The sequence below is a fragment of the Schistocerca piceifrons genome, chromosome 6, assembly GCF_021461385.2.
Source record: "Schistocerca piceifrons isolate TAMUIC-IGC-003096 chromosome 6, iqSchPice1.1, whole genome shotgun sequence".
NCBI lineage: Eukaryota > Metazoa > Arthropoda > Insecta > Orthoptera > Acrididae > Schistocerca > Schistocerca piceifrons.
This window is the reverse complement of record NC_060143.1, coordinates 366,124,874-366,151,894: the sequence shown is the minus strand read 5'-3', so window position 1 is coordinate 366,151,894 and position 27,021 is coordinate 366,124,874.

Genomic DNA, 27,021 nt, shown 5'->3' with positions numbered 1-27,021 from the left:
CTTACCTCCGTTAACCATTGCATTGTAGTCGGAGTCCTGGCTCTGGCTCTCGGCTGTGGTACTGAAAATAAGAATCTTAAAGCTACGTATTTTCTGCAACGTCGGGCGGCTGTGGAGAAAAATGTATATTATGTTAATAGCGGGCGAGTTTTTCGCTTCCGCTAATTTTTTATAAGTTAATATCGCCACGTAATGGCGTCGTTGGCTGCATCGGCCGCTGCGATTGTTGCACTGTAAATTACTCGAATGCAGGTTAATTCAAGGAAGGTGGACATGAAATCAGAATCACCTCTTACAAATTAAAAGTGAACAATAATATTAAATCAGTATATTATCTGATTAATTAGTACAAATATGCTTACGTTTGCCAGCACTCGCAAGATGCCCGTCTACAAGCAACCAAGACAAGAGAAGAAGCGAAGATGACTAAAAAATTAACAAAAGAGCGTATCTTGTCGTCTCTTTAGATCATTTTGTTATATTTCTTTGCCCTCGAAACTTACACAGAGAAATTATTATTTTACGGGTACATGAGAAAAATGTATATTATTCAATTTTTAAAAGTCTCTAATTTATAAATACTGTTTTTAAGTCCTTTCGTATTATTTCTCTGGAGACGCTATAATTCCTGGCATTGCTCTGATGTGATTGGCGGCAGGTGACGTGTATGTGCTCCGAAGCGAAGCCTACGTGTGAATGTCTCTTATGTGAGGTGGAGACAAACAGCAAGAGCTATTAGACACGTGTGCGTATCACATTGGGGTAGGGATGGGACGAGGGACGCTTCTATGTGTGAACCGACAAATGTAGCGCTGCCCGTCAGCCGTACTTTAATAATGCTGCGTTGTGGACGTTCACAACATTAGTAATTTGGTTCCTAATGACATCCACCCTAACCAGGGTTAAAATTTCGTGACACAATTTTTCTCCTCCCTTTGTTGTGTGTGTGTGTGTGTGTGTGGGGGGGGGGGGTCATTTTTAAAGTAAAAATCGATTTGTAATGAGGTAAAAGAAACTTTATTCATGAACGTAAATTGTATCACAGAGTCTAGTATGCACGTTTTTTCAATTTTCCAATAGAGTAACCATGAACATTTAAACGTTTGTCAAGTCGTGTCACCAGCTTTTGGATCTCAGCATCAAAGAACTCTGCCGTCTAACCCTTAAACCAGTTAGTATCAGTTTCTTTCAACATGTCATAATGTTCCGTGTGCTTTTCATCAAGGAATTCCTTCAGTTTCGGAAACAGATCAAAGTCAGGGCTGTGTAGTGGTTGATCCAGTAAATCCCTATGAAACTTGTCCAGTTGCGACTTTGTTGTTACCGCAATATGAGGCCGAACTTTGGTCTCTAGCGACGTCGTTCTGCTTCACAGTCACTGATGGCGATGTTGCATAGCACTCCTAACCTTTAATAATGCTTCACAGTACCTCTCAGCATTTGTTGTCATTCCTCTTCAAATGGTTCAAATGGCTCTGAGCACTATGGGACTTAACAGCTGTGGTCATCAGTCCCCTAGAACTAAGAACTACTTAAACCTAACTAACCTAAGGACATCACACACATCCATGCCCGAGGCAGGATTCGAACCTGCGACCGTAGCAATCGCGCGGTTCCGGACTGCGCGCCTAGAACCGCGAGACCACCGCGGCCGGCCATTCCTCTTCCCGAAACATCTAACCGTAGAATGCCGCCTTTTCGGTCTCAAAACACCGTGGCTCTGATTTCCCGTGTTGATAGTTCTTGTCTGAATTTTTGGTGGTTTCGCCGGGGAGTCTAAATGGTGCCACTTACTGGATTGACTTTTATTCTCTGGAGCGTAGTGCACAATCCACGTTTCGTCCTCGGTCACAATGTGACTCAAGAACTCGTCACCATCCTTGTAACGGTGCTCCAAAACGGACAAAGAATGTGTCACTCGCCTTGTTTTGTGTTGTTCTGTCAAAATTTTCGGCACCCATTTCGCACACTTTTTTTCAGTGAATATTGTTAGTAATAATGTGATAAACTACTGATATTGAAACTCGTGGAAATTTCTGATGCAGATGGTCAATAGTGAATCGCCTGTTCTGACGAATTGCCTAATCAATCTTTTGTGTCAAGTCTTTATTCATGTCAGTAGGCCGTCCAGATCGTTCATCATCACGAACATTTGTCTTTCCTTCATTAAACAGCCTGCCCTATAAACTTCAACAATCTGCCGGTGAATTTCAGCAGGACGAACTTGTTTTGCACTTAAGAACCGAATAACCGAGCGCACTTCATACTCGGCACGATTATTGATTGACACGGCGCCAAACGAAGCAGTATAAGCAGGCTGCAGTGGCCGAGCGGTTCTAGGCGCTTCAGTCCGGAACCGCGCTGCTGCTACGGTCGCAGGTTCGAATCCTGCCTCGGGCATGGATGTGTGTGATGTCCTTAGGTTGGTTAGGTTTAAATAGTTCTAAGTCTATGGGGCTGATGACCTCAGATGTTAAGTCCCATAGTGCTTGGAGCCATTTGATTTTTGATTTGAAGCAGTATAACCATATAACCAACACCGCCAGAGACGTGAAAGGTAGTGAGAGTGTGGCCGACCGTGTATGGGTGAGACGTGACAGAAGGCGCGGACACGATGCGCTAACGCTTCTTACTTTAAAAATGACCCTCGTGTATGTATAAGTGTGTGTGTGTGTGTGTGTGTGTGTGTGTGTGTGTGTTTTCTGTTGGGCATGATTGCCTTGATGATTTCAGTGCGGATGCACAACAGGGTCGGAATATTGAATGGACAGTGAATGCTACTAGCGTGTGATAGGTTGAGAATATGGGTCAGACAGGAAACGTGATCGGGTAGCCGAGGCAGTTCAGGGAACCAGCGAGTGATCTGGATTGGAGGTCTGGTCTGGCACAGATTGTCAATCTCTCCTTCGATTGGGGGGGGGGGGGGAGGGCAGTTTAATAATGGGCAAACGAAAACTTCAGAATGGGAGTTCCTTGTGACAAACTTTATTTGATAAACCGCTGAGAAGTGATATGATAGGAAAAGTGTTATCAAACATTTCAGAACATACTTTTTTTTTCTAGAGAAAATGTAAGTATAGGTTGATTTAACTAAATGGGGACAAACTGCAGGAAACTAACGCCGAAAGTAAAAGAAGTAAAGCACGTCACATGGACGTATGGCCAGGAATGGGTTCCAAGAAAGGTATCCCGCTCGAGTGTCGAGATGAAAGATGTTGACAGTTGTAGGTATCAGCGATTGAGAGCATACGAGACAGCACACCAGGCAAGTGGGAAAGTTCTGTCTGTGGGCCTACTAGTATTTTATCTCCACAATCAAAAGGGCAGTGAGCTGGAGCACTCTCCTACACTAGCCACGTTACCCTTCGTACCACCAAAGGCACATATTCCGGCAGAAAGCCACAGAAAGCTCAGATATGCCTCGGCTGTGAGGCGTTGTTCAAATGGCTCTGTGCACTATGGGACTTAACATCTGAGATCATCAGCCGCCTAGAACTAAGAACTACCTAAATCTAACCGACCTAAGGACATCACATACATCCATGCCCGAGGCAGGATTCGAACCTGCGACTGTAGCAGCCGGACTCAAGCGCCTAGAACCGCTTGGCTACCGCGGCAGCTGAGTCGTTGTGGAAGGATGACTGGTCCCACGAGGCAGTCATATGTAATACCCGTCCAAACAGTGCTGATCGTTCACTGACTCCGTACCAGGGGATTCTACATTGCTCACGATTGGACGTTGCGAAGGTTGAGAATACTGCCCCTCACAAAGGTAGCCTCATCTGTCAGTAGGATGGATGATAGACATCCCAGGACAGTGCTGCAGAAGCGAACTCCCAGCAGCTGTTCAGACTCAGTGTGTGGGCGCCGATTATTGGCGACCGCCTCATGGAACCAGTCATCCTTCCACAGTGCCTCACAGGCGAGGCATATCAGCATTTCTTGTAGGTAACCCTGCCTGCCCTGTTGGAAGACATGCCTTTTGTGTTTTTATGGGCAACGTGGCTACTATATGGCGGTACTCCAGCTCTCTGCCCTCTTGATTGTGAATCTAAAATACTAGCAGGCCTACAGACAGAACATTCCCACTTTCCTAATGAGTTCTCATGTGCGCTTTGCGTCATTGAACCTACACTGTCAAAGTGGGTGTACCTCCTGTGGAACGCGTTTCTAGGCAAAAGACCCTATGACCTTCTTTGCTTGTTACCCTCTCAGCGTGTGTTTCCTGCAGTTTCTCCCTGTTTACCAAACTCACTGTGTATAATGTTCTACAACTTACAATACACTTATAGAGAACAGCCATATTCAGTAGAAAATTACACCATTTTAACAAAGAAGTGGAAAGTTACTACTGATATGGGGTGTAGGCGTCCACCGCTCCAGGCTTGAAGCATCTGAAGTTCTGTCAGATAGTGGCTGGGGACCTGTGGGGCGTCGTTTGACGCAAACAAAACAAGATTAGCTATTACCCCGAGGTCGCTGTGTCAGCCTCTAGTATAGGCCGGCGTCTCTTGGTCTGGCGGGTAGCCGGCACATACGCTTTGGGCGCTTCCCGTGCGGCAGATCCGCTGTGAAGCAGGCGCGACCGCGGTTCATGTGTGAGTGATTGACATGCTGCTTTGAGAGTGGTCTGTCCCTCTCTGTTCACTGCCCGCGTTGTCCCATCAGATGGAACGAATGTCGGGTGCCGTGTTGTCTGATATCGTGATGTACTCCGATCCTCTCCCGCCAGTTTGGTAGTCCCTCTGGTCTATACAATTCCAAAGTATCAGAGCAGCTTGTGCCCCAAACTGGAACGGTGTTGCTGAACCCCTGGACTACACATCAGGCCCTGGCACCGGTTATCTGTGATTACAGTCCTGCTGTCATTATGGGAGGCAGCGAGAGTGTGACAACACTGAAATAATCTTAGGCAAGATGCTACAATACAATAACCAGAGAATAGAATACGATGTGGACACCATCGATCCTATTGAGCAACTGCCCCTAGGCTCGCTGGTCGGGGTATTTAATAAAGGTTGGAGAGGCTTTGCTGTGCGACGCATTCCTAATGATCGAGGTCTAATTTATGAAGAGTGATCAGCAGTCTCTAGTTCTGTTATATTTGCTTATCGGGTTTCTTTCTGTACTGTAATATTCCGTCAGGTCCCCGATATGCGTTGTTGCGTCCTGTCTAGTGTATCTTAAGAGAGCAACAAAGGCAGTTTGGTGTGCTCCTGTCTTTAGTACGGAGCTGATACTGTCTCTCGCACAGCAGTGTCGATGTCGCTCTCTCGGTGGCCGACTATCCGTGCCGAAATGTTTGTGCCTTGCAGCTGACTTGGACACCTCCCTGTGCTAAAACAATGCTGGGCTGTGGGGAGAGCAAAAATTTTCTATCTCAGCGCATAAGAGAAGTATGGTGTTGCATCCTGAAATGTTCTACTTAAGTTTCTATTGTCCTTGTCGTCACTCATGTGCGTCTGTATTAATCCTATAACTTCCTGGCAGATTAAAACGGTGTGCGGGGCCGAGACTCGAACTCGGGACCTTTGCCTTTCACGGGCAAGTGCTCTACCATCTGAGCTACCCAAGCACGACTCACGCCCCGCCCTCACAGCTTTACTTCTGCCAGTATCTCGTCTCCTACTTTCCAAACTTTACAGAAGCTCTCCTGCGAACCTAGCAGGAGTAGCACTCCTGAAAGAAAGGATATTGCGGAGACATGGCTTAGCCACAGCCTGGGGGATGTTTCAAGAATGAGATTTTCACTCTGCAGCGGAGTGTGCGCTGATATGAAACTTCCTGGCAGATTAAAACTGTGTGCTGGACTGAAGCTCGAACTCTGGACCTTTGCCTTTCGCGGGAAAGTGCTATACCATCTGAGCTATCCAAGCACAACACACGCCCCGTCCTCCACAGCTTTACTTCTGACAGTATCTCATCTCCTACCTTCGAAACTTCACAGAAGCCCTTCTCTTCTCTTGCGGAATTAAAGCTGTGAGGACGCGGTGTGAGTCGTGCTTGGGTTGCTCAGATGTTAGAGCACTTGCCCACGAAAGGCAAAGGTCCCGAGTCGAGTCTCGGTCCCGCACACAGTTTTAATATGCCAGGGTTTCATAACAGCGCACACTCCGCTGCAGAATGAAGTCTCATTCTGGTCACTCTGTACAATGTTCTACAACTTACAATACACTTACAGAGAATAGCCATATTCAGTAGAAAATAACACCATTTTAACAAAGAAGTGGAGAGTTACTACTGATATGGAGCGTAGGCGTTCCCTGCTCTCAGGCTGGAAGCTCCTGAAGTTTTGTCAGATATGTGGCTGAAGACCTGTGGACGTAGTTTGACGCAAATGTCGGCCGCTGTGGCCGAGAGGCCGAGCGGTTGTAGGCGCTTCAATCTGGAACCGCGCGACCGCTACGGTCACAGGTTCGAATCCTGCCTCGAGCATGGATGTGTGTGATGTCCTTAGGTTAGTTAGGTTTAACTAGTTCTAAGTTCTAGGGGACTGATGACCTCAGATGTTAAGTCCCATAGTGCTCAGAGCCATTTGAACCATTTTTTGATGCAAATGAAACAAGATTAGCTATTACTCCGAGGTCGCTGTGTTAGCCTGTAGTATAGGCCGGCGTCTCTTGGTCTGACGGGTTGCCGGCACATAGATCTTAGGCGCTTCACGTGCGCACATGCCTTGCATCTGATATTTATGGACACCTCTCTGTGCTAAAGGAATGCTGGGCCGTGGGGACTTAGCACAGGAGCGGGAGAGCATAAGAGAAGTATGGTGTTACATGTTCTACTCGGGTTTCCATTGTCCTTTTCGTCACCCACATGCGTCTGTGTTAATCCAGTTGTTTACAGCTATAGCAAAATGAGAATAAGAGAGATGGCTTTTATATTTACCGAGTGGACCCGCAGGCTGGTCTGAGCAGACGGTGTGGGTGTTGCAGGGTGTCGGAGTGGGCGGCCATGGGATGACGCTGCTGCAGCGCAGCTCGTCGAGCCTGGAGCTGAGCCAGCAGGAGCACGGGCCCGCGCCGGCCCTCGGCCTCTGCCCGCCCGCCCCCGCCACCCCCGGGGGCGGACACGGGCTGGGGGCGGGCCCCGCCGCCCACGCGCTGCCGCTCCGCACCGCCGGCCGCCAGTACGGTAGCCACGGCTCCATAGACGTCGTCGCGTAAGTACGCTTTGTCTGCCTCTATTGCATTAACTGAAGCGATCGATGCCGCTTAACTAACGCCTTATAGCCGCCACACTTCGAACTACACTAAGATCAGCCATACACCGCAGTCTACATTCCAAATACTGGTATAGGCATCAAAGAAATGTTGACAGTGTTCTGTTCTTTCTAGTTCCCAACATACAGGGTGACAGTTACTGAACTATAATACAAAAAGAGGTCAATACACTACTGGGCATTAAAATTGCCACACCACGAAGATGACGTGCTACAGACGCGAAATTTAACCGACAGGAAGTAGATGCTGTGATGCTATGATTAGCATTTCAGAGCATTCACACAAGATTGGCGCCGGTGGCAACACCTATAACGTGCTGACATGACGAAAGTTTCCAACCAATTTCTCGTACACAAACAGCAGTTGACCGGCGTTGCCTGGTGAAACGTTGTTGTGATGCCTCGTGTAAGGAGGAGAAATGCGTACCATCACGTTTCCGACTTTGATAAAGGTCGGATTGTAGCCCATGGCGATTGCGGTTTATCGTATCGCGACATTGCTGCTCGCAGAATATGGAATCGATGGGTTCAGGAGGGTAATACGGAACGCCGTGCTGGATCCCAACGGCCTCGTATCACTAGCAGTCGAGATGACAGGCATCTTATCCGCATGGCAGTAACGGATCGTGCAGCCACGTCTCGATCCCCGAGTCAACAGATGGGGACGTTTGCAAGATAACAACCATCTGCACGAACAGTTCGACGACGTTTGCAGCAGCATGGACTATCAGCTCGGAGACCATGGCTGAGGTTACCATGGCGCTTCATCACAGACAGGAACGCCAGCGATGGTGTACTAAACGACGAACCTGGCTGCACGAATGGCAAAACGTCATTTTTTCGGATTAATCCAGGTTCTGTTTACAGTATCATGATGGTCGCATCCGTGTTTGGCAACATCGCGGTCAACGCACATTGGAAGCGTGTATTCGACATCGCCATTCATATGTGTTACGACCCGTGGCTCTACACTTCATTCGATTCCTGCGAAACCCTACATTTCAGCAGGATAATGCACGACGGCATGTGACATGTGCAGGTCCTGTACGTGCCTTTCTGGATACAGAAAATGTTCGACTTCTGCACTGGCCAGCACATTCGCCAGATGTCTCACCAATTGAAAACGTCTGGTCAATGGTGCCCGAGTAACTGGCTCGTCACAATACGCCAGACACTACTCTTGATGAACTGTTGTATCGTGTTGAATCTGCATGGGTAGCTGTACCTGTACACGCCATCCAAGCTCTGTTTGACTCAATGCCCAGGCATGTAAAGGCCGTTATTACGGCCAGAGGTGGTTGTTCTGGGTACTGATTTCTCAGGATCTTTGCACCCAAATTGCGTGAAAATGTAATCACATGTCAGTTCTAGTATAATATATTTCTCCAATGAATACCCGTTTATCATCTGCATTTGTTCTTGGTGTGCGGTGAACGCACATTGGAAGCGTGTATTCGCCATCGCCATACTGGCGTATCACCTGGCGTGTTGGTCACCTCTTGTTCGCATTGACGGTACTTTGAACGGTGGACGTTACATTTCAGATGTGTTACGACGTGGTTACGACCCGTGGCTCTACACTTCATTGGATCCCTGCGAAACTTTTTTTTTTTTTTTTTTTTTCCATCAGTCTACTGACTGGTTTGATGCGGCCCGCCACGAATTCCTTTCCTGTGCTAACCTCTTCATCTCAGAGTAGCACTTGCAACTTACGTCCTCAATTATTTTCTTGACGTATTCCAATCTCTGTCTTCCTCTACAGTTTTTGCCCTCTACAGCTCCCTCTAGTACCATGGAAGTCATTCCCTCATGTCTTAGCAGATGTCCTATCATCCTGTCGCTTCTCCTTATCAGTGTTTTCCACATATTCCTTTCCTCTCCGATTCTGCGTAGAACCTCCTCATTCCTTACCTTATCAGTCCACCTAATTTTCAACATTCGTCTATAGCACCACATCTCAAATGCTTCGATTCTCTTCTGTTCCGGTTTTCCCACAGTCCATGTTTCACTACCATACAATGCTGTACTCCAGACGTACATCCTCAGAAATTTCTTCCTCAAATTAAGGCCGGTATTTGATATTGGTAGACTTTTCTTGGCCAGAAATGCCTTTTTTGCCATAGCGTCTGCTTTTGATGTCGTCCTTGCTCCGTCCGTCATTGGTTATTTTACTGCCTTGGTAGCAGAATTCCTTAACTTCATTGACTTCGTGACCATCAATCCTAATGTTAAGTTTCTCGCTGTTCTCATTTCTACTACTTCTCATTACCTTCGTCTTTCTCCGATTTACTCTCAAACCATACTGTGTACTCATTAGACTGTTCATTCCGTTCAGCAGATCATTTAATTCTTCTTCACTTTCACTCAGGATAGCAATGTCATCAGCGAATCGTATCATTGATACCCTTTCACCTTGTATTTTAATTCCACTCCTGAACCTTTCTTTTATTTCCATCATTGCTCCCTCGATGTACAGATTGAAGAGTAGGGGCGAAAGGCTACAGCCTTGTCTTACACCCTTCTTAATACGAGCACTTCGTTCTTGATCGTCCACTCTTATTATTCCCTCTTGGTTGTTGTACATATTGTATATGACCCGTCTCTCCCTATCAGAATTGCCTCTCTCGTCCCTTTACTTTTCCTAAAGCCAAACTGATCGTCACCTAGCGCATTCTCAATTTTCTTTTCCATTCTTCTGTATATTATTCTTGTAAGCAGCTTCGATGCATGAGCTGTTAAGCTGATTGTGCGATAATTCTCACACTTGTCAGCTCTTGCCGTCTTCGGAATTGTGTGGATGATGCTTTTCCGAAAGTCAGATGGTATGTCGCCAGACTCATCAAATATTCTACACACCAACGTGAATAGTCGTTTTGTTGCCACTTCCCCCAATGATTTTAGAAATTCTGATGGAATGTTATCTATCCCTTTTGCCTTATTTGACCGTAAGTCCTCCAAAGCTCTTTTATATTCCGATTCTAATACTGGATCCCCTATCTCTTCTAAATCGACTCTTGTTTCTTCTTCTATCACATCAGACAAATCTTCGCCCTCATAGAGGCTTTCAATGTGTTCTTTCCACCTATCTGCTCTCTCCTCTGCATTGAACAGTGGAATTCCCGTTGCACTCTTAATGCTACCACCGTTGCTTTTAATGTCATCAAAGGTTGTTTTGACTTTCCTGTATGCTGAGTCTGTCCTTCCGACAATCATATCTTTTTCGATGTCTTCACATTTTTCCTGCAGCCATTTCGTCTTAGCTTCCCTGCACTTCCTATTTATTTCAGTCCTCAGCGACTTGTATTTCTGTATTCCTGATTTTCCCGGAACATGTTTGTACTCCCTCCTTTCATCAATCAACTGAAGTATTTCTTCTTTTACCCATGGTTTCTTCGCAGCTACCTTCTTTGTACCTATGTTTTCCTTCCCAACTTCTGTGATGGCCCTTTTTAGAGATGTCCATTCCTCTTCAACTGAACTGCCTACTGCGCTATTCTTTATTGCTGTATCTATAGCGTTAGAGAACTTCAAACGTATCTCGTCATTCCTTAGTACTTCCGTATCCCACTTCTTTGCGCATTGATTCTTCCTGACTAATGTCTTGAACTTCAGCCTACTCTTCATCACTACTATATTGTGATCTGAGTCTATATCTGCTCTTGGGTACGCTTTACAATCCAGTATCTGATTTCGGAATCCCTGTCTGACCATGATGTAATCTAATTGAAATCTTCCCGTATCTCCCGGCCTTTTCCAAGTATACCTCCTCCTCTTGTGATTCTTGAACAGGGTATTCGCTATTACTAGCTGAAACTTGTTACAGAACTCTATTAGTCTTTCTCCTGTTTCATTCCTTGTCCCAAGCCCATATTCTCCCGTAACCTTTTCTTCTACTCCTTCCCCTACAACTGCATTCCAGTCGCCCATGACTATTAGATTTTCGTCCCCCTTTACATACCGCATTACCCTTTCAATATCCTCATGCACTTTCTCTATCTGTTCATATTCAGCTTGCGACGTCGGCATGTATACCTGAACTATCGTTGTCGGTGTTGGTCTGCTGTCGATTCTGATTAGAACAACCCGGTCACTGAACTGTTCACAGTAACACACCCTCTGCCCTACCTTCCTATTCATAACGAATGCTACACCTGTTATACCATTTTCTGCTGCTGTTGATATTACCCGATACTCATCTGACCAGAAATCCTTTCCTTCCTTCCACTTCACTTCACTGACCCCTACTATATCTAGGTTGAGCCTTTTCATTTCCCTTTTCAGATTTTCTAGTTTCCCTACCACGTTCAAGCTTCTGACATTCCACGCCCCGACTCGTAGAACGTTATCCTTTCGTTGATTATTCAATCTTTTTCTCATGGCAACCTCCCCCTTGGCAGTCCCCTCCCGGAGATCCGAATGGGGGACTATTCCGGAATCTTTTGCCAATGGAGAGATCATCATGACACTTCTTCCATTACAGGCCACATGTCCTGTTGATACACGTTACGTATCATTTCAGCATGATAATGCACGACCGCATGTTGCAGGTCCTGTATGGGCCTTTCTGGACACAGAAAATGTTCGACTGCTGCAATGGCCAGCACATTCTCCAGATCTCTCACCAATTGAAAACGTCTGGTCAATGGTGGCCGAGCAACTGGCTCGCCACAATACGCCAGTCACTACTCTTGATGAACTGTGGTATCATGTTGAGGCTGCGTGGGCAGCTGTACCTGTACACGCCATCCAAGCTCTGTTTGACTCAATGCACATGCGTATCAAGGCCGCTATTAGGGCCAGAGGTTGTTGTAATGGGTAATGATTTCTCAGGATCTGTGCACCCAAATTGCGTGAAAATGTTATCACATGTGAGTTCTAGTATAATATATTTGTCCAATGAATACCCTTTTATCATCTGCATTTCTTCTTGGTGTAGCAATTTTAATGGCCAGTAGTGTTTAATTGTCCGGTATAACATGAAGATGACTGCGAGATACGCTGTCGAAATATAATGTTACGGAAACAACTGTACACCCGAGAGCAATTAACAACGAATTCGAGTTGACAATTAAAGCTGTGTGACTCTCCCTGGTATATTGCTCGAGGTAGCGGATGTGCTGCTGGGTTTCCTGTGGATCCACTGTGAGTTGTGGAGGCGAAGCGACCGTGCGCCGGCACCGTGCGTGCACATCTGATAGGACGGCCGGACTAATTCGTCTTGGGTGCGTGCGCTCTTTCCGGCGGCCTGCGCTTCCGGCTTTCGGCCTCTCGCCCGCTCATTACATTAGCGCAGCCCCGCGGGAGACCACATGTCAGGATGGGCTGGACATCCACGCAGCGCGCGTGTTCGCTGCTAGCTGGCGTTCAGGTAATGACGGCTCGTTAAAGGAAGAACGCTGCGCTCTGCTCTCATAGGGGAGAGCTCAAGAGGAAAGTATTGCTCAGCCCAACAAGAGAGCACACCAGTGGTTTTGGAGCGCTGTGCGCTATCTGATCAAAAGCCCCGGACGCCTATTAGTGGTCATTAATGGTGGGGTGTGTCCTCCCTCCCCCTTTGTGATGGCATCAGCTCTGCTGGGTACAAACTTGATGGGGTGTCTGAATGTCCCAGCAGGAATTGCAGCCCATTCTTCCTAAACAGTCGAAACCAGAAAATGTAGTGATGTTTGATGGTGGGGTATGTAGCGAAGTCGACGTTCTAACTCAACCCAAAGGTGCGCCATTGGGTTCAGGTAGTGACTCTGGGCAGTATTCGTATCCTTCCGCATTTAGCATTCTCACAGCTAAACACGAAAGACAGCCCTATACCGGAGCACCACCACCCTCTCCTTATTTCACTATTGGCACTACATATGATGGCACGCAACGGTCTCTAAGCCAAACCCAAACGCCTGCACTCGAACTGCCACATAGTGTAGCGTAGTTCGTTTCCAGTCATCCACTGTACAATGGATTCACTCTTTTCATCACCCGAAGTGTTGCTTAGCAGTGACTACAGAAATCCGTGGCTTACGAGGAGTTCCTTGACCGTTGTACCCCGCTATTTTTAACTCCCTGTGCACAGTCTTGTGATACCTGGATTGGTTGGTTGGTTGTTTTGGGGGAAGGAGACCAGACAGCGAGGTCATCGGTCTCATCGGATTAGGGAAGGAAGTCGGCCGTGCCCTTTGAAAGGAACCATCCCGGCATTTGCCTGGAGCGATTTAGGGAAATCACGGAAAACCTAAATCAGGATGGCCGGACGCGGGAGATACCTGGATTGCTGACAGCACATTGCACTCATGATTTCTTGCGCTGATTTCATGCGTTTGCTAGAGCCACCCACGACATTTTGCGATAATTTCTGTACGTCTTTACATGGAATCTGACCGGTCTTCCTTTAGCTGAGGTTGTTTCTTCGTGTTTGCGTTTCACAAACCCTGGACACATACTTCAGGAAATGGTTCCTCCGCCTAAAGCCTCAGAAAACTGTTACTTCAGCATTCCACATACGGAACAGACACTCTGACTGTAAACCAGAAGCTAAACTCCGAGGACAAACCTTGAAGTACTACAGCACCCCGAAGTACCTCGAAATAACACTCGATAGGTCTCTAACTTTCCGATAACATCTCTCCAACGTGACCACAAAAGTGAAGACCCATAATAATATTATTCAGAAGCTTGGTGGTACCTCCTGGGGTTGCAGCGCTAAAAAAATGGCTCTAAGCACTATGGGACTTAACTTCTGAGGTCATCAATCCCCTAGAACTTAGAACAAAGCTAGCTAACCTAAGGACATCACACACATCCATGCCCGAGGCAGGATTCGAACCTGCGACCGTAGCGGTCGCGCGGCTCCAGACTGTAGCGCCTAGAACCGCTCAGCCACCCCGGCCGGCTGCAGCGCTCAAACACTAAAATCAACTGCTTTGGCACTATCATACTCTGTCGCTGAATACTGTTGTCCAACTTGGATGAACAGTGCTCACTGTAGCAAGATAGATGTGCAACTAAACCAGACAATGCGACTTATCACAGGCTGCATATGTAGCACTCAAACTACATGGCTACCAGTTTGAAGTAACATCCAACCTGCAGCTCTACGAAGATCAGATGCTCTCCTGAAGACCTGGAGAAACAATCAGAAGAACCCACAGCTACCCGTACACAGCGATATATTAATAGCAGAATATCAGCGTCTGAACTCAAGAAAACCACCTTGGCGAACTGCACATCATCTTGAAGCCTCCGACTTAAACATCAACGAAATATGAAGAAGTCAGTGGGAAGAATCGTCAGTGTTCAACGGTCATCTGGTTTTGCAATGTAACCGTCTATATCGCTTAATATGTTCTCATTTATTACGTTTTGGCTCTCAGTTGCAGTTGACGCAGATTGTGCTAAAGAGGAGTTCCTATATAAACTGCTTCGAGAACAAAACATTAAAATTATTGGAACTGCCCAAATCAGGTGCTTCGGCAAAGATATTAGCCTTCTCGATTCTGTATGGCATAGGTTAGACAAACCCGAAACAGGCAGAGGAAGATGTTCACAAGGAAGGATCGCCATCTTTCATACAAAACAACTGGGCACTGTAAGACTTGACTCAGGAGAAAAACTGAACACCCACCAAGCTGTTGTCCTAAAACTAGTAAGTAAATATAGGAAATCGATCAGCTTCGCAACTGTATAATTATATGCCTCCCATTGAGGATCTTCCATCAGATCTCTTTTATTACGTCCCTACACTTGGCCCAGCATTCACCACAAGAGATCTTAATACGAGAACCACTGTTCTGTTCGTGGCGACAAAACCAACAACAAAAGCAGCGATCTCCTCATAGCAATTCTAAACGACAGTCCGATACACCTAGAAAATAATTCACTTAATTTCATCAATCACACTGGAACCTCCATGGTTGATCACATTATTTGCACACTGCAAATTGCTAGTCGTTGCAGTGAAGTGGAAGTAGTTGATAGCATTCCTGGCGACCACATCCTCATCATCATAAAAACAACGGCTATTACCCACGTCAAAAATGACAACAACAATTGGAAAACTTTCATCACCTCCAAAAACTTTAATATAGAACACTCCGTAACAGAATATTTAAGCAAAAAGTCCTAAACGGCAGCCATTAATGCTACGGAAGACTTTGACAACTACAACCAGATAATCGTCCAAATGTTACAATCTACTGTCACTAACAATGTACCAAAGAAAACCATCATAGGCGTCCTACACATAGTCTTAACCCAAACAAAGAAAAAAGAAAATTATTTACACAAATTACACGACAACCTAATGAAAGGGCTATGGAACCGTATCGATAACCAAGTTAGATGAGAGATTCGTCAGTTCAGAGTAAATACATGGAAATCCTAGTCACAACGACTTCACCCACGTACGTCCCACTCGTTTTTGGAATAATTTCAAGAAAACTATGGGCAAAACCGTTACCGAAGAACCGTCTTTACAAATCTATGACCACATCACGGCGGATGAAAGGGAGTAGGCTGAAATATTCAGCAATTTACTCGAAAAAAATACACGATCATTCACAGCATCCTAAATTTTACGACAATCACGAGGAGACCATTATTAGGCAAACTCATTCACTTCTGTACGAAAATACCACACCGGCTGATCCTCTACTATTGAAGGAAATAACAGGATATGCGAGAGCCTCTGTCATACTAAACTGAAAAATGCAGCTTCTGGAAATGACAGCATTGGACGATTTTATCTCAAGCTACTTCTATCACAGGGACTTGCTCAAACACTAAAACCTTTATTTAATGCAGCCTTAACTCAAAAATCTGTACCATCCCAATGGAAACATGCACATATTATAATGGTTCCGAAATGTGGAAAATCCAAGAACAACCATAACTGTTACACAATACAGACCTAAGACATCAGGAAAACCCAAAAACAACCATAACTCACACAGAATACATACCTATCACATTACTTCCAATAACTGGCAAAGCCTCTGAGTCAATAATTAACAACAGGCTACAAAAGTTTGCAGAAGACAACAGCATTATACCACATGAACAAGCTGGTTTCAGAAACAGTCACAGTACCGCTTATACGTTATTAAGACTAACTGGCAAAGTAAGCAGGAGGCTGCAACTTAACAGATACGACTGTTGCCCTCTTTCTGGACAAAGAGGTGGGACTTCTTCATAAAATGCTAAAATCCAACTTCCGACCTGAAATAGTTCAATTAAAAGCTCACCTCGTTGGAAATAGAAAAGTACGAGTTGGGGATCAAAAATCGCCCTACTTCACGCCCAAAGTGGGAGTGTCTCACGGTGTCGTGATCTCCCCACTGTTATATACGACATATACAGCTGACATCCCAAGACTCAGGTGGTGAAATGAAGGCATAGCTCTGTATGCGACACCACTTCCTGGAGTCATGCACCCACCTGCAATGCAATCAATGAACAAGCCAGCAGCTACCTCAGCAAGCTTGAAACTACCTCAGCAAACTTGAAACCTGGTTCAATAAATGGACAATCCGACCTAATCCAACCATAAGTCAACTTATCCTATTTACACATAGACATCTTTCAGAATGCCAACAACATGACCCCCACAAACTCAACATTCGGCTTTGGGGACAAGAAATTACTCCACAACCAAAGTTCAGGTATCTTGCAATCTGTACAGAAAGCAGATGGCAGTTACAAGAGTCGAGGGGTATGAAAGGGAAGCAGTGGTTGGGAAGGGAGTGAGACAGGGTTGTAGGCTATCCCCGATGTTATTCATCTGTACATTGAGCAAGCAATAAAGGAAACAAAAGATAAGTTCGGAGTAGGTATTAAAATCCATGGAGAAGAAATAAAAACTTTGAGGTTCGCCGATGACATTGTAATTCTGTCAGAGACAGCAAAGGACCTGGAAGAGCAGTTGAACGGAATGGACAGTGTCTTGAAAGGAGGATATAAGATGAACATCAACAAAAGCAAAACGAAGATAATGGAATGTAGTCGAATTAAATCGGGTGATGCTGCGGGAATTAGATTAGGAAATGAGAGGTTTAAAGTAGCAAATGAGTTTTGCCATTTGGGGAGCAAAATAACTGATGATGGTCGAAGTAGAGAGGATATAAAATGTAGACTGGCAATGGCAAGGAAAGCGTTTCTGAAGGAGAAAAATTTGTTAACATCGAGTATAGATTTAAATGTCAAGAAGTGGTTTCTGAAAGTATTTGTATGGAGTGTAGCCATGTGTGGAAGTGAAACGTGGACGATAAATAGTTTAGACAAGAAGAGAACTGATGCTTTCGAAGTTTGGTGCTACAGAAGAATGCTGAAGATTAGATGGGTAGATCACATAACTAATGAGGAGGTATTGAATAGAATTGGGGAGAAGAGGAGCTTGTGGCACAACTTGACTAGAAGGGATCGGTTGGTAGGACATGGTCTGAGACATCGAGGGATCACCAATTCAGTATTGGATGGCTGCGTGGAGGGTAAAAATCGTAGAGGGAGACCAAGAGATGAATACACTAAGCAGATTCAGAAGGATGTAGGCTGCAGCAGGTACTGGGAGATGATGAAGCTTGCACAGGATAGAGTAGCATGGAGAGCTGCATCAAACCAGTCTCAGGACTGAAGACCACAACAACAACACATCTAGATGAACTCTTAAACTGGCAGAAAAACAGAACTGAAAAATTAATGAAGCTAAAAGCTAACTCCGTTTAGGACGTTTCATGAAATACCGAGCACGTGGATTGGAGCAACCAGTTGCCCTTCTTACATACAAAGTATTTGTCCGACCCATTCTCGAATGTGCATCTCAAGCATGGATTATGTCATCTAACCAACCTAAGGATGCTTCGAATAACTGAAAATCTGCGCTATGACTTCCAACAAATTTCATTCTCGAAACACTTAAAACCAATAACATGTTAGACAGAATAAAAGAATAAATCACCAGATTCTGGCTCAGCAGACTAAATAACAACAGATTTACAATATCACTGTTGCAGCACGATCTTACAACGTTTCGTTTTCCGAAATTGGAATATACATTTTGTCCTTACATTATTCTCGAAGCTGTATCGAATTCACGGCAACATAATACTCTGGAAAACGAAGAAATCAATGAAATCTTCAACAGACTAAGAACGCCTACAAGGATTTGCGATGATGTAGCAGCCTCCATATAGAAAGAGCAACTTACCGAAAAAAATTTCTTCAATCAACCCCTAAAGAAGAAGACAATATTCTCTACATCGACTATATTTTCAAGTTCCCCATCTTCTACAGAATTAGATAGAAAATTTCTACATCAACAGCCTGCCAAGATCACAGTATAACATTATCAAATGGTTCAAATGGCTCTAAGCACTATGGGACGTAACATCTGAGGTCATCAGTGCTCTAGACTTAGAACTACTTAAACCTAACTAACCTAAGGACATCACACACATCCATGCTCGAGGCAGGATTCCAACCTGCAACCGTAGCAGCAGCGCGGTTCCAGACTGAAGCACCTAGAACCGCTGGGCCACAACAGTGTGCATAACATCATCGAGACTACTGAGATAATATGAAGATACATAAGCCGAACAACTGGCAACCAATCTCAGCTGGTGTTTTTTCGATCGAGATATTTTCCCCTCAATCATAAGTCAAATACCGGCATTAGGAATGAAGGAAACTTAATGAAGAACATCTTCCTCTCAGTTGTCCATCTCACCCAACTGTCGTAAAGAAATGGTGTCACAAGAGCACAAAATACAACTATTGGCCGAAAACGGCTGTGCTCACCTACAGCCCACCATCTCCTTCAGAGGTGAAAAAAACTCTCTACTGGCGAAATTCTTGGTAGAACCAGCCGATACACACGTTATTAATACTATCAAATAAAGTGATTTATACGTAAAATCTGACGTATGCACGTATTTAGTGTAATTGTGTGATCCTCAGAGTAAAATAATTGTTTATAAACTGTAGACTGGCAATGGCAAGAAAAGAATTCTGAAGAAGAAAAATTTGTTAACATCGAGCATAGATTTAAATGTGAGGAAGTCGTTCCTGAAGGTATAGGATTGGGGAGAAGAGGATTTTGTGGCACAACGAGATGAATACACTAAGCAGATTCAGAAGGATGTAGGTTGCAGTAGGTACTGGGAGATGAAGAAGCTTGCACGGGATAGAATAGCATGGAGAGCTGCATCAAACCAGTTTCAGGACTGAAGACCACAACAACAACAACAAACTGCTCTCTTCTCATGTCGCGTGTTTATTATAACCTCAGAATTATTTTATGCACTTCGGTGTGTGTATGTTTAGACGTTTGTGAGAAGTTTGGCATTACCTTTTAAACGAAAATATGTTTAAGATTTTTTTTACTTGTTCCACATTCATGAGAACATTTGCAATTAGAATCTATGGAAGGAACTTGAATATGTTTCTGTAAATATGTAGCTATGTTTTCTTTTTTTATGTCATGTTATACATTTTCAGGATCATTTCGCAAAGGATCTGTGGAACGAAAAGTATCATTTTTGCTATGTGACTGTCCTTGAACACGGTACTAGTCGCTTTTGGCTATCTAACGGCTTCCAGTGGCAACAAAAATTTGGTTTTCATTCTTTCGCCTAATTACATACCGAATTTGAAAATTTAAAATGCTTTCATAATCTAGTCATTAAGAGGTACTATCTCATGTTAAAGGCTTAACACAGTAAAACCAGTATTACAGTTAGAAACTGCTTATATGTCTTGAGGTGCTGTAACCTAGGGCGCGCAAATTACCGTACATCAAGTATGTGACAATGAAAGCACTTAGAGACTTCCGTCAAACTTTACACATAATTTCAAATCTTTCCGATTTTTTTTCTCGTTGACATCATCAACAAAATAATGAAAGGAAAAAGGTTTATCGGTTAATTAAGTTTCGCTGTTTATGCTATAAAAGTTTAGCATCAGGCATGACGTTTTAATTTAGTACTTCTTTACTGATAACCCTATTCGTAAAATACTTCGCAGACAGTGCACCACTGAATAGACCTGCAAAATTATACAATTGTACCACATAGTACAAGCGATATGACGTCATAAACATTTAGATGTGTGAAACGCAGTTTCACATAAGGGAGTTAGTCTTTAAAGAATCTATGGTTATGTTACTGGCGTCTAATCGAATCCAGCACTATAATTGCTGTGTTCATTCTGCCAGCAGGTGGGTAGGGATCATTAGTCATTACATTTCGGAATTCAAGGTTTGCCTCACTGTTTCTCTCCTAAAGTTACATTATTAGCGCCAAGGATTAGCAGCACGCCATTCCCCTTGTTAGAACTGAAGGTGACATTTAAAAGGCCAACACTCCAGCTGGCTACACCGCAGCACAGGTGATGTAATAAGAGTCCACGTCACGGCAGTAGTAGTTGTTGTGCAAGCAGCACGTGTCACTGGTTTCACACTGGTGTACGCAGTACGACCGTGACCAGTGTGCGAAACGCAGTCCGCAGCTCCCTAGGGTACGTTGGACGGCAAAGGGGCAAAAGTAGCGAACGAGGAATAAAACTTTATGTGGCAAGGGGCCTTCGGAAGTTCCCAGTGCGCTGCGAAGTTTGTCGGGGCAGGCCGTAGATTGCAGTGCAGTTTCTCGTTTTGACATTCGGTCTCAGGGGACAGGCAGAGCGAAAACCGCCGTGGAACGATAAACTGTGTAACGTGTGCTGGACACAGCAGAGAGCAAAGCCAGTTTTAGGGCAGTCGCACACTACAGACCACACTATCGTAAGATAATTCGCACGGTGAAGTTAAATTCTTCAGAATGCTCGACGACCGGTCGTCCAATTATCGCTAGTTGTAAAGTGGACTTAGATAGAGCACCATTTTTTTCAAAATATTTGTCGTGAAGAGCTGCTATTTTTGCCCGTAGTATAAAACTGAGCTGGGAAAAAATTAATAAATTATGAAGCCGACAATATTTGGTACATCCAATATGCAGTGATAGATTATTGCGCAGAAAGTTTTAGACGCTGCATTCTAAAATATTTAGAAAAGATATCTGTATGGTGCGAAGATTGGCAGTTGACCCTGAATAATGAAAAGTGTGAGGTCATCCTCAGGAGTGCTAAAAGGAATCCTCTTAAACTTCTGTTACACGGTAAATCAAATCTACTAACTTACTACGAATTACAATTACAGACAACTTAAATTGGAAAGAACACACAGAAAATGTTGTGGGGAAGCCGAGCCGAACATTGTGTTTTATTGCAGAACACATAGAAGATGCAACAGATCTACTGAAAAGACTGCCATCACTACGCTTGTCCATCCCCTCTTTGGAGGACTGATGCGCGATATGGGATACTTACCAGAAATGGTTTACGGAGTACATCCAGAAAGATGAAAGATGGGTAGAACGTTTAGTATTGTCGAGTAATAGGGGACAGACTATCACGGACATGATACAGGATTTCGAGTGGACAACATTAAAACAAAGGCTTTTTGTGTTGCGATGGGATCTTCTCATGAAATTTCAGTCAACATCTTTTTCCTCCGAATGCGAAAATATTTTGTGGACATCGACCTATAATACGTGATCAAAAGTATCCGGAAACCCGCAAAAACGTTTTTCATATTAGGTGCATTGTACTGCCACCTACTGCCAGGTACTCCATATCAGCGATCTCACTAGTCATTAGACACGATCTCACTAGTCATTAGACATCGTCAGAGAGCAGAATCGTCCGCGGAACTCATGGACTTCGAACGTGGTCAGGTGATTGGTTGTCACTTGGGTCATACGGCTGTACGCGAGATTTCCACGCTCCTAAACAACCGTAGGTCCACTATTTCCGATGTAATAGTGAAGTGGAAACGTGAAGGGACACGTACAGCACAAAAGCGTGCAGGCCAACCTCGTCTGTAGACTGACAGAGACCGCTGACAGTTGAACAGGGTAGTAACATGTAATAGGCAGACATCTATCCAGACCATCACACATGAATTCCAAACTGCATCAGGATCCACTGCAAGTACTATGACAGTTAGGCGGGAGGTGAGAAAACTTGGATTTCATGGTCGAGGGGCTGCTCATAAGCCACACATCACGCCGGTAAATGCCAAACGACGCCTCGTTTGGTGTAAGGAACGTAAACATTGGACGATTGAACAGTGGAAAAACGTTGTGTTGAGTGACGAATCACGGTACACAATGTGGCGATCCAAAGGCAGGGTGTGGGTATGGCGAATGCCTGGTGAACGTCATCTGCCAGCGTGTGTAGTGGTAACAGTAAAATTCGGAGGCGGTGGTGTTATGGCGCGATCGTGTTTTTCATGGGGGGGTGGGGGCTTGCACCCCTTGTCGTTTTCTGTGACACTATCACAGCGCAGGCCTACGTTGATGTTTTAAGCACCTTCTTGCTTCCCACTGTTGAAGAGCACTTCGGGGATGGCGATTGCATCTTTCAACACGATCGAGCACCTGTTCATAATGCACGGCCTGTGGCTGAATGGTTACACGACAATAACATCCCTGTAATGGACTGGCCTGCACACAGTCCTGGCCTAAATTCTATAGGACAACTTTGGGATGTTTTGGAACGCCGACTTCGTGCCAGACCTCACCGACCAATATCGATAGCTCTCGTCAGTGCAGCACTCCGTGAAGAATGGGCTGCATTCCCCAAGAGACCTTCCAGCACCTGATTGAATGTATGCCTCGAGAGTGGAAGCTGTCATCAAGGCTAAGGGTGGGCCAACACTGTATTGAATTCCAGCATTAGCCGATGGAAGGCGCCACGAACTTTTAAGTCATTTTCAGCCAGGTGTCCGGATACTTTTGATCACATAGTGTACATAGGGAGAAGCGACCACATTGTAAAATAAGGGAAATCAGAGCTCGCATGGAAAAATACAGGTACTAGTTTTTTTCGCGCGCTGTTCAAGATTGGAATAACAGATAATTCGATGAACCCTCTGCCAGGTACGTAAGTGTGATTTGCTGAATATTCATGTATACGTAGAAGTAGGTCAATCCATCCAAAAAAAATTCGCTTTTTATAGAATGAGCATTGCCAGTTTGTTGAATTAATTGGACCATCCATAAAAGAGCGGGTGCAATTTTACGACATGCTTTACTTGTAGAGGAGAGATTGAATGTGACGTTAAGGCAAGTAAAACATATATTTTCTTGTTATAGGTAGGTCTGAATTTTTTCTGAGATGTGGTAAATGTTTTTTTACAAATGAATTGATTCAGTATCATCAGTGAATTTGGAATCATATGACTACCGTAATTCTCGAGGCTTTCCCGGCAAGGCATTGTCATGTAGAACAGTCGGGTCCCTGGCGGTTATTCGCGTAGTTCTTGCACGACATTTCAGCTGCATGACTCGCAGTCTTCTTCAGGTGATGTCTGTTACTCAAACCGTGTGGAACGAGTCCTGTATTTATGCCGGTGTTGGCTAGGCGCTCCGTCTGCGGTCTGCGCCGCCCAGTAGCAGCGACCATAGTGATTTCTTCAAGCTGCGGCTGTTCCGAGCGCTGTGCGTATTCATTTTGGTTATTATTCATTGTCAATCTTGCTGTATGAAGTTCTGAACGACGTGCAAGTCGTGCTAGACATTTTTCTTCCGATTGTCGTAATTTAAGCTTTGATATAGCAAGATTGACGGATAATAACCACGAAGTACGCGCACAGCGTCCGGAACAGGCGCAGCTAGAAGAAAACTCAACGGTCGCTGCTATTGGTCGGCGCATACAACGGACAGAGCGCCGCACGTGCCGTGGACCGCAAACGGAGCGCCTAGCACAACAAAGACATACATAAATGCTGGACTCGTTCCACATTGGAATCGGTTTCAAACAATACTTACGCGAATAACCGGTGGAAACCCAACTGTTGAACATGACATGATTGTACTGTGTTGTTGGACTATCCGGCTATGTAATGTTTTGATCGTCCCGTATCCCACGTACTGTCGGCAAATTTGGTGACGAATCACCACCACTGATACGAGAGAGATCATTTGTTTGGTTTGTCAGCGCTTGCGTTGGAGAACTTCTCCGTCGTGGTCGATCAGAGAAAAGGACGAAGTTGATAGGAGTCTGTTGTGATTGTGCGTTGATTTTTGAAATAGTTTGACGATGACTCTTGGCTAATATCTGTTTGAAAATGCTTGGGATATCAGTGTTACTGTCAAGTTTTTCTTCTGATACAACAGATTTGGTGAGGGTACAGTAGACAATGTTGAGTTGCATCTTCATTATTAATTATTACATAATGTTTTGTTGGCCGGCCGGGGTGGCCGAGCGGCTCTAGGCGCTACAGTCTGGAACCGCGTGATCGCAACGGTCGCAGGTTCGAATCCTGCCTCGAGCATGGATGTGTGTGATGTCCTTAGGTTAGTTGGGTTTAAGTAGTTCTAAGTTCTAGGGGACTGATAACCTCAGAAGTTAAGACCCATAATGCTCAGAGCCATTTGAACCATAATGTTTTGTTACCATCATAAAGAGCCCTGAGATATTGTCCAAAGACATTTTTTAAGTTGAGGGTGTGCAATTGGCGTACAAGTTGGAAATGCACATTTGCTGTCACATTCAAGATCGTCTTCCTCATTGTCATTGTGTCAATATATTGGTCCTATGTTACCTTCTATTGAACCGTTATCGGTACATGGAAGTAAAAATAACATTCTGTCGAAGTAGACATATTTTCGTCTCCTGCTCGCATATTGCCCCGATGTCGTATTTTACTTCGCCATAAGACTCAGTTTCATTTTAATATGATAAACTGTTATGATGTAACTCTCTGTATAATTTTTTTTTTAATATGAAATAAATGCGTACATACCTGGCTTCTTGTTTATGGTCAAAGTCGACTACTCGTGGTGGAAACGGTAAATCAACTTACAGTCACATAGACAGTGGATCAGAATAAATGTTTTCGACGAAATTTGGAACTTAGGAAAAAAAAACGACACAAATGATAAAGTAAAAAGGGTCTACTTTCTGCCTTCTAAATACAAGTTGTGGGTCTTATTGCTAAATAAAAGAAACGGCGTCAACTCTTCCTCACTACAAGCTCTGTAACATACGTTGGTGCGACTCACGATCGTAGACACCCATCTGATGACTTCTCGAACCGACCGTTGCGTTGATATCGAATAAGCAGCTCGGTTTGCTGACTTTGTTTGAGATTGCAACTGCTTTCTGAGTAGTTATAGTCTCTCGTGGTGTCTCCAGCATTAGAAGACGAACGTTAGGCAGAGAAATTTGCTTCGGACCAAGGCCTAATACCCGTCAAAGCCCGCGTTGTTTAAGTAGTGCGTATCGTCGCCCACTAGTACGCTATACATTAATTAATTTATTTTTTTGGCCATAGACACCTCATCTGAAGGCACACATGTTAGTTTCGTGATGAACGACGAAATAATTTTTTGAAAAAAAAGGAAGGAAGATTAGGGTTTAACATCCCGTCGCCATCGAGGTCATTAGATACAGACCACAAACTGGAGTTGTTTCAAAGATGGACAAGGGAATCGACCGTGTCCTTTCAAACGAACCATCCCGGCAATTGCCTGGACCGATGTAGGGAAATTGCGGATAACCTAAACCTGGATGGCCCGACCCCGATTCGAATCGTCGTCCTCCCGACTGCGACTCCATTGTGCTAACTACTGCGCTGCCACCCTCGGTCGCAACATTCGGACGTCAAAATTAGCACAACTTGAAATGGAGCAAGCGCGCCGCGCCTTTTGGCCAGTCAGTTTATTTGATCAGAGGGTGGACTATAAGGCAATTATGTCCATTTGTATGGCTTTACACGTGAAACTGGGCTGTAATGAAAACAAAATAAAGAGATATTTAGACCCATACCACGGCAGTCGGTGTTACTTAATATTGTAAATCACACGGTTTGTTATAACAATTTTATAACGTAAATGTATTCTAGAGTTTACATACTGACCTTAGTAACTTTGTATTTTTTCCGAAGATTCGACTCCTTCAGTCTCACCCACTGTCCATTTAACTGAATACTCGCTTGAGTCTGCTGTCAAATACCACTGGATTATACCAGTGTGGAAGGGAGAGCGAGTACAGGAGGTCGCAAGTATAACCGAGGACTCGTAGCATTGCGGGTACATACGGTGCCGTCGGCCGAAACGATTATTATATGCCAATATAATGACATCGTTTGGCAGTGAATATTGTTCTCTTTACGTATATTCTTCTATGTACACGTATAGCTATATATGTGTAATGTATGTATGTGTCTGTACTTAAGTATGCATGTATTACATCCACACATCTATGTATGTATGTCTATGTAAGAAACTGTTTTGAAGATTGCTGTAAATTTGTTGAAAAAATCGGCAGCCTGTTGCACAAAAGAAATTTTATTTCTGTGCCGGGTTCAGGCATCAGATTCGCTCTTTCAGAAGATTAGCATTATCCCTTTAACAGCGAGCTTCAAAAATAATACAGCGATAATTCTAATCTTCTGAAGAAGCGTACTAGATACCTGAAACTGGTAAAGAAATAAAATTTCTTTTGTGCAACTGGTTGCTGATTTGATTAACAAATATACTTAAAGTTGTTCTAGATGGTTAAAGTACTGTAAATTTATTTTAATATTTAATCTCCATTCAGTAATTCCTAAAAATTAAGTTTTCGGTTGCACCCATAGAACCAGTCCAAACATGATGCGTCTTAGGAAGTACAGAAAAAACTTCTAAAACATGGCGAATAATATTAAAAAAGTCCAACGTCTTAGAATAATTACGAAATAAATAGATCGGCCCCTAAATTAGTCATCCGGCCGGTGTGGC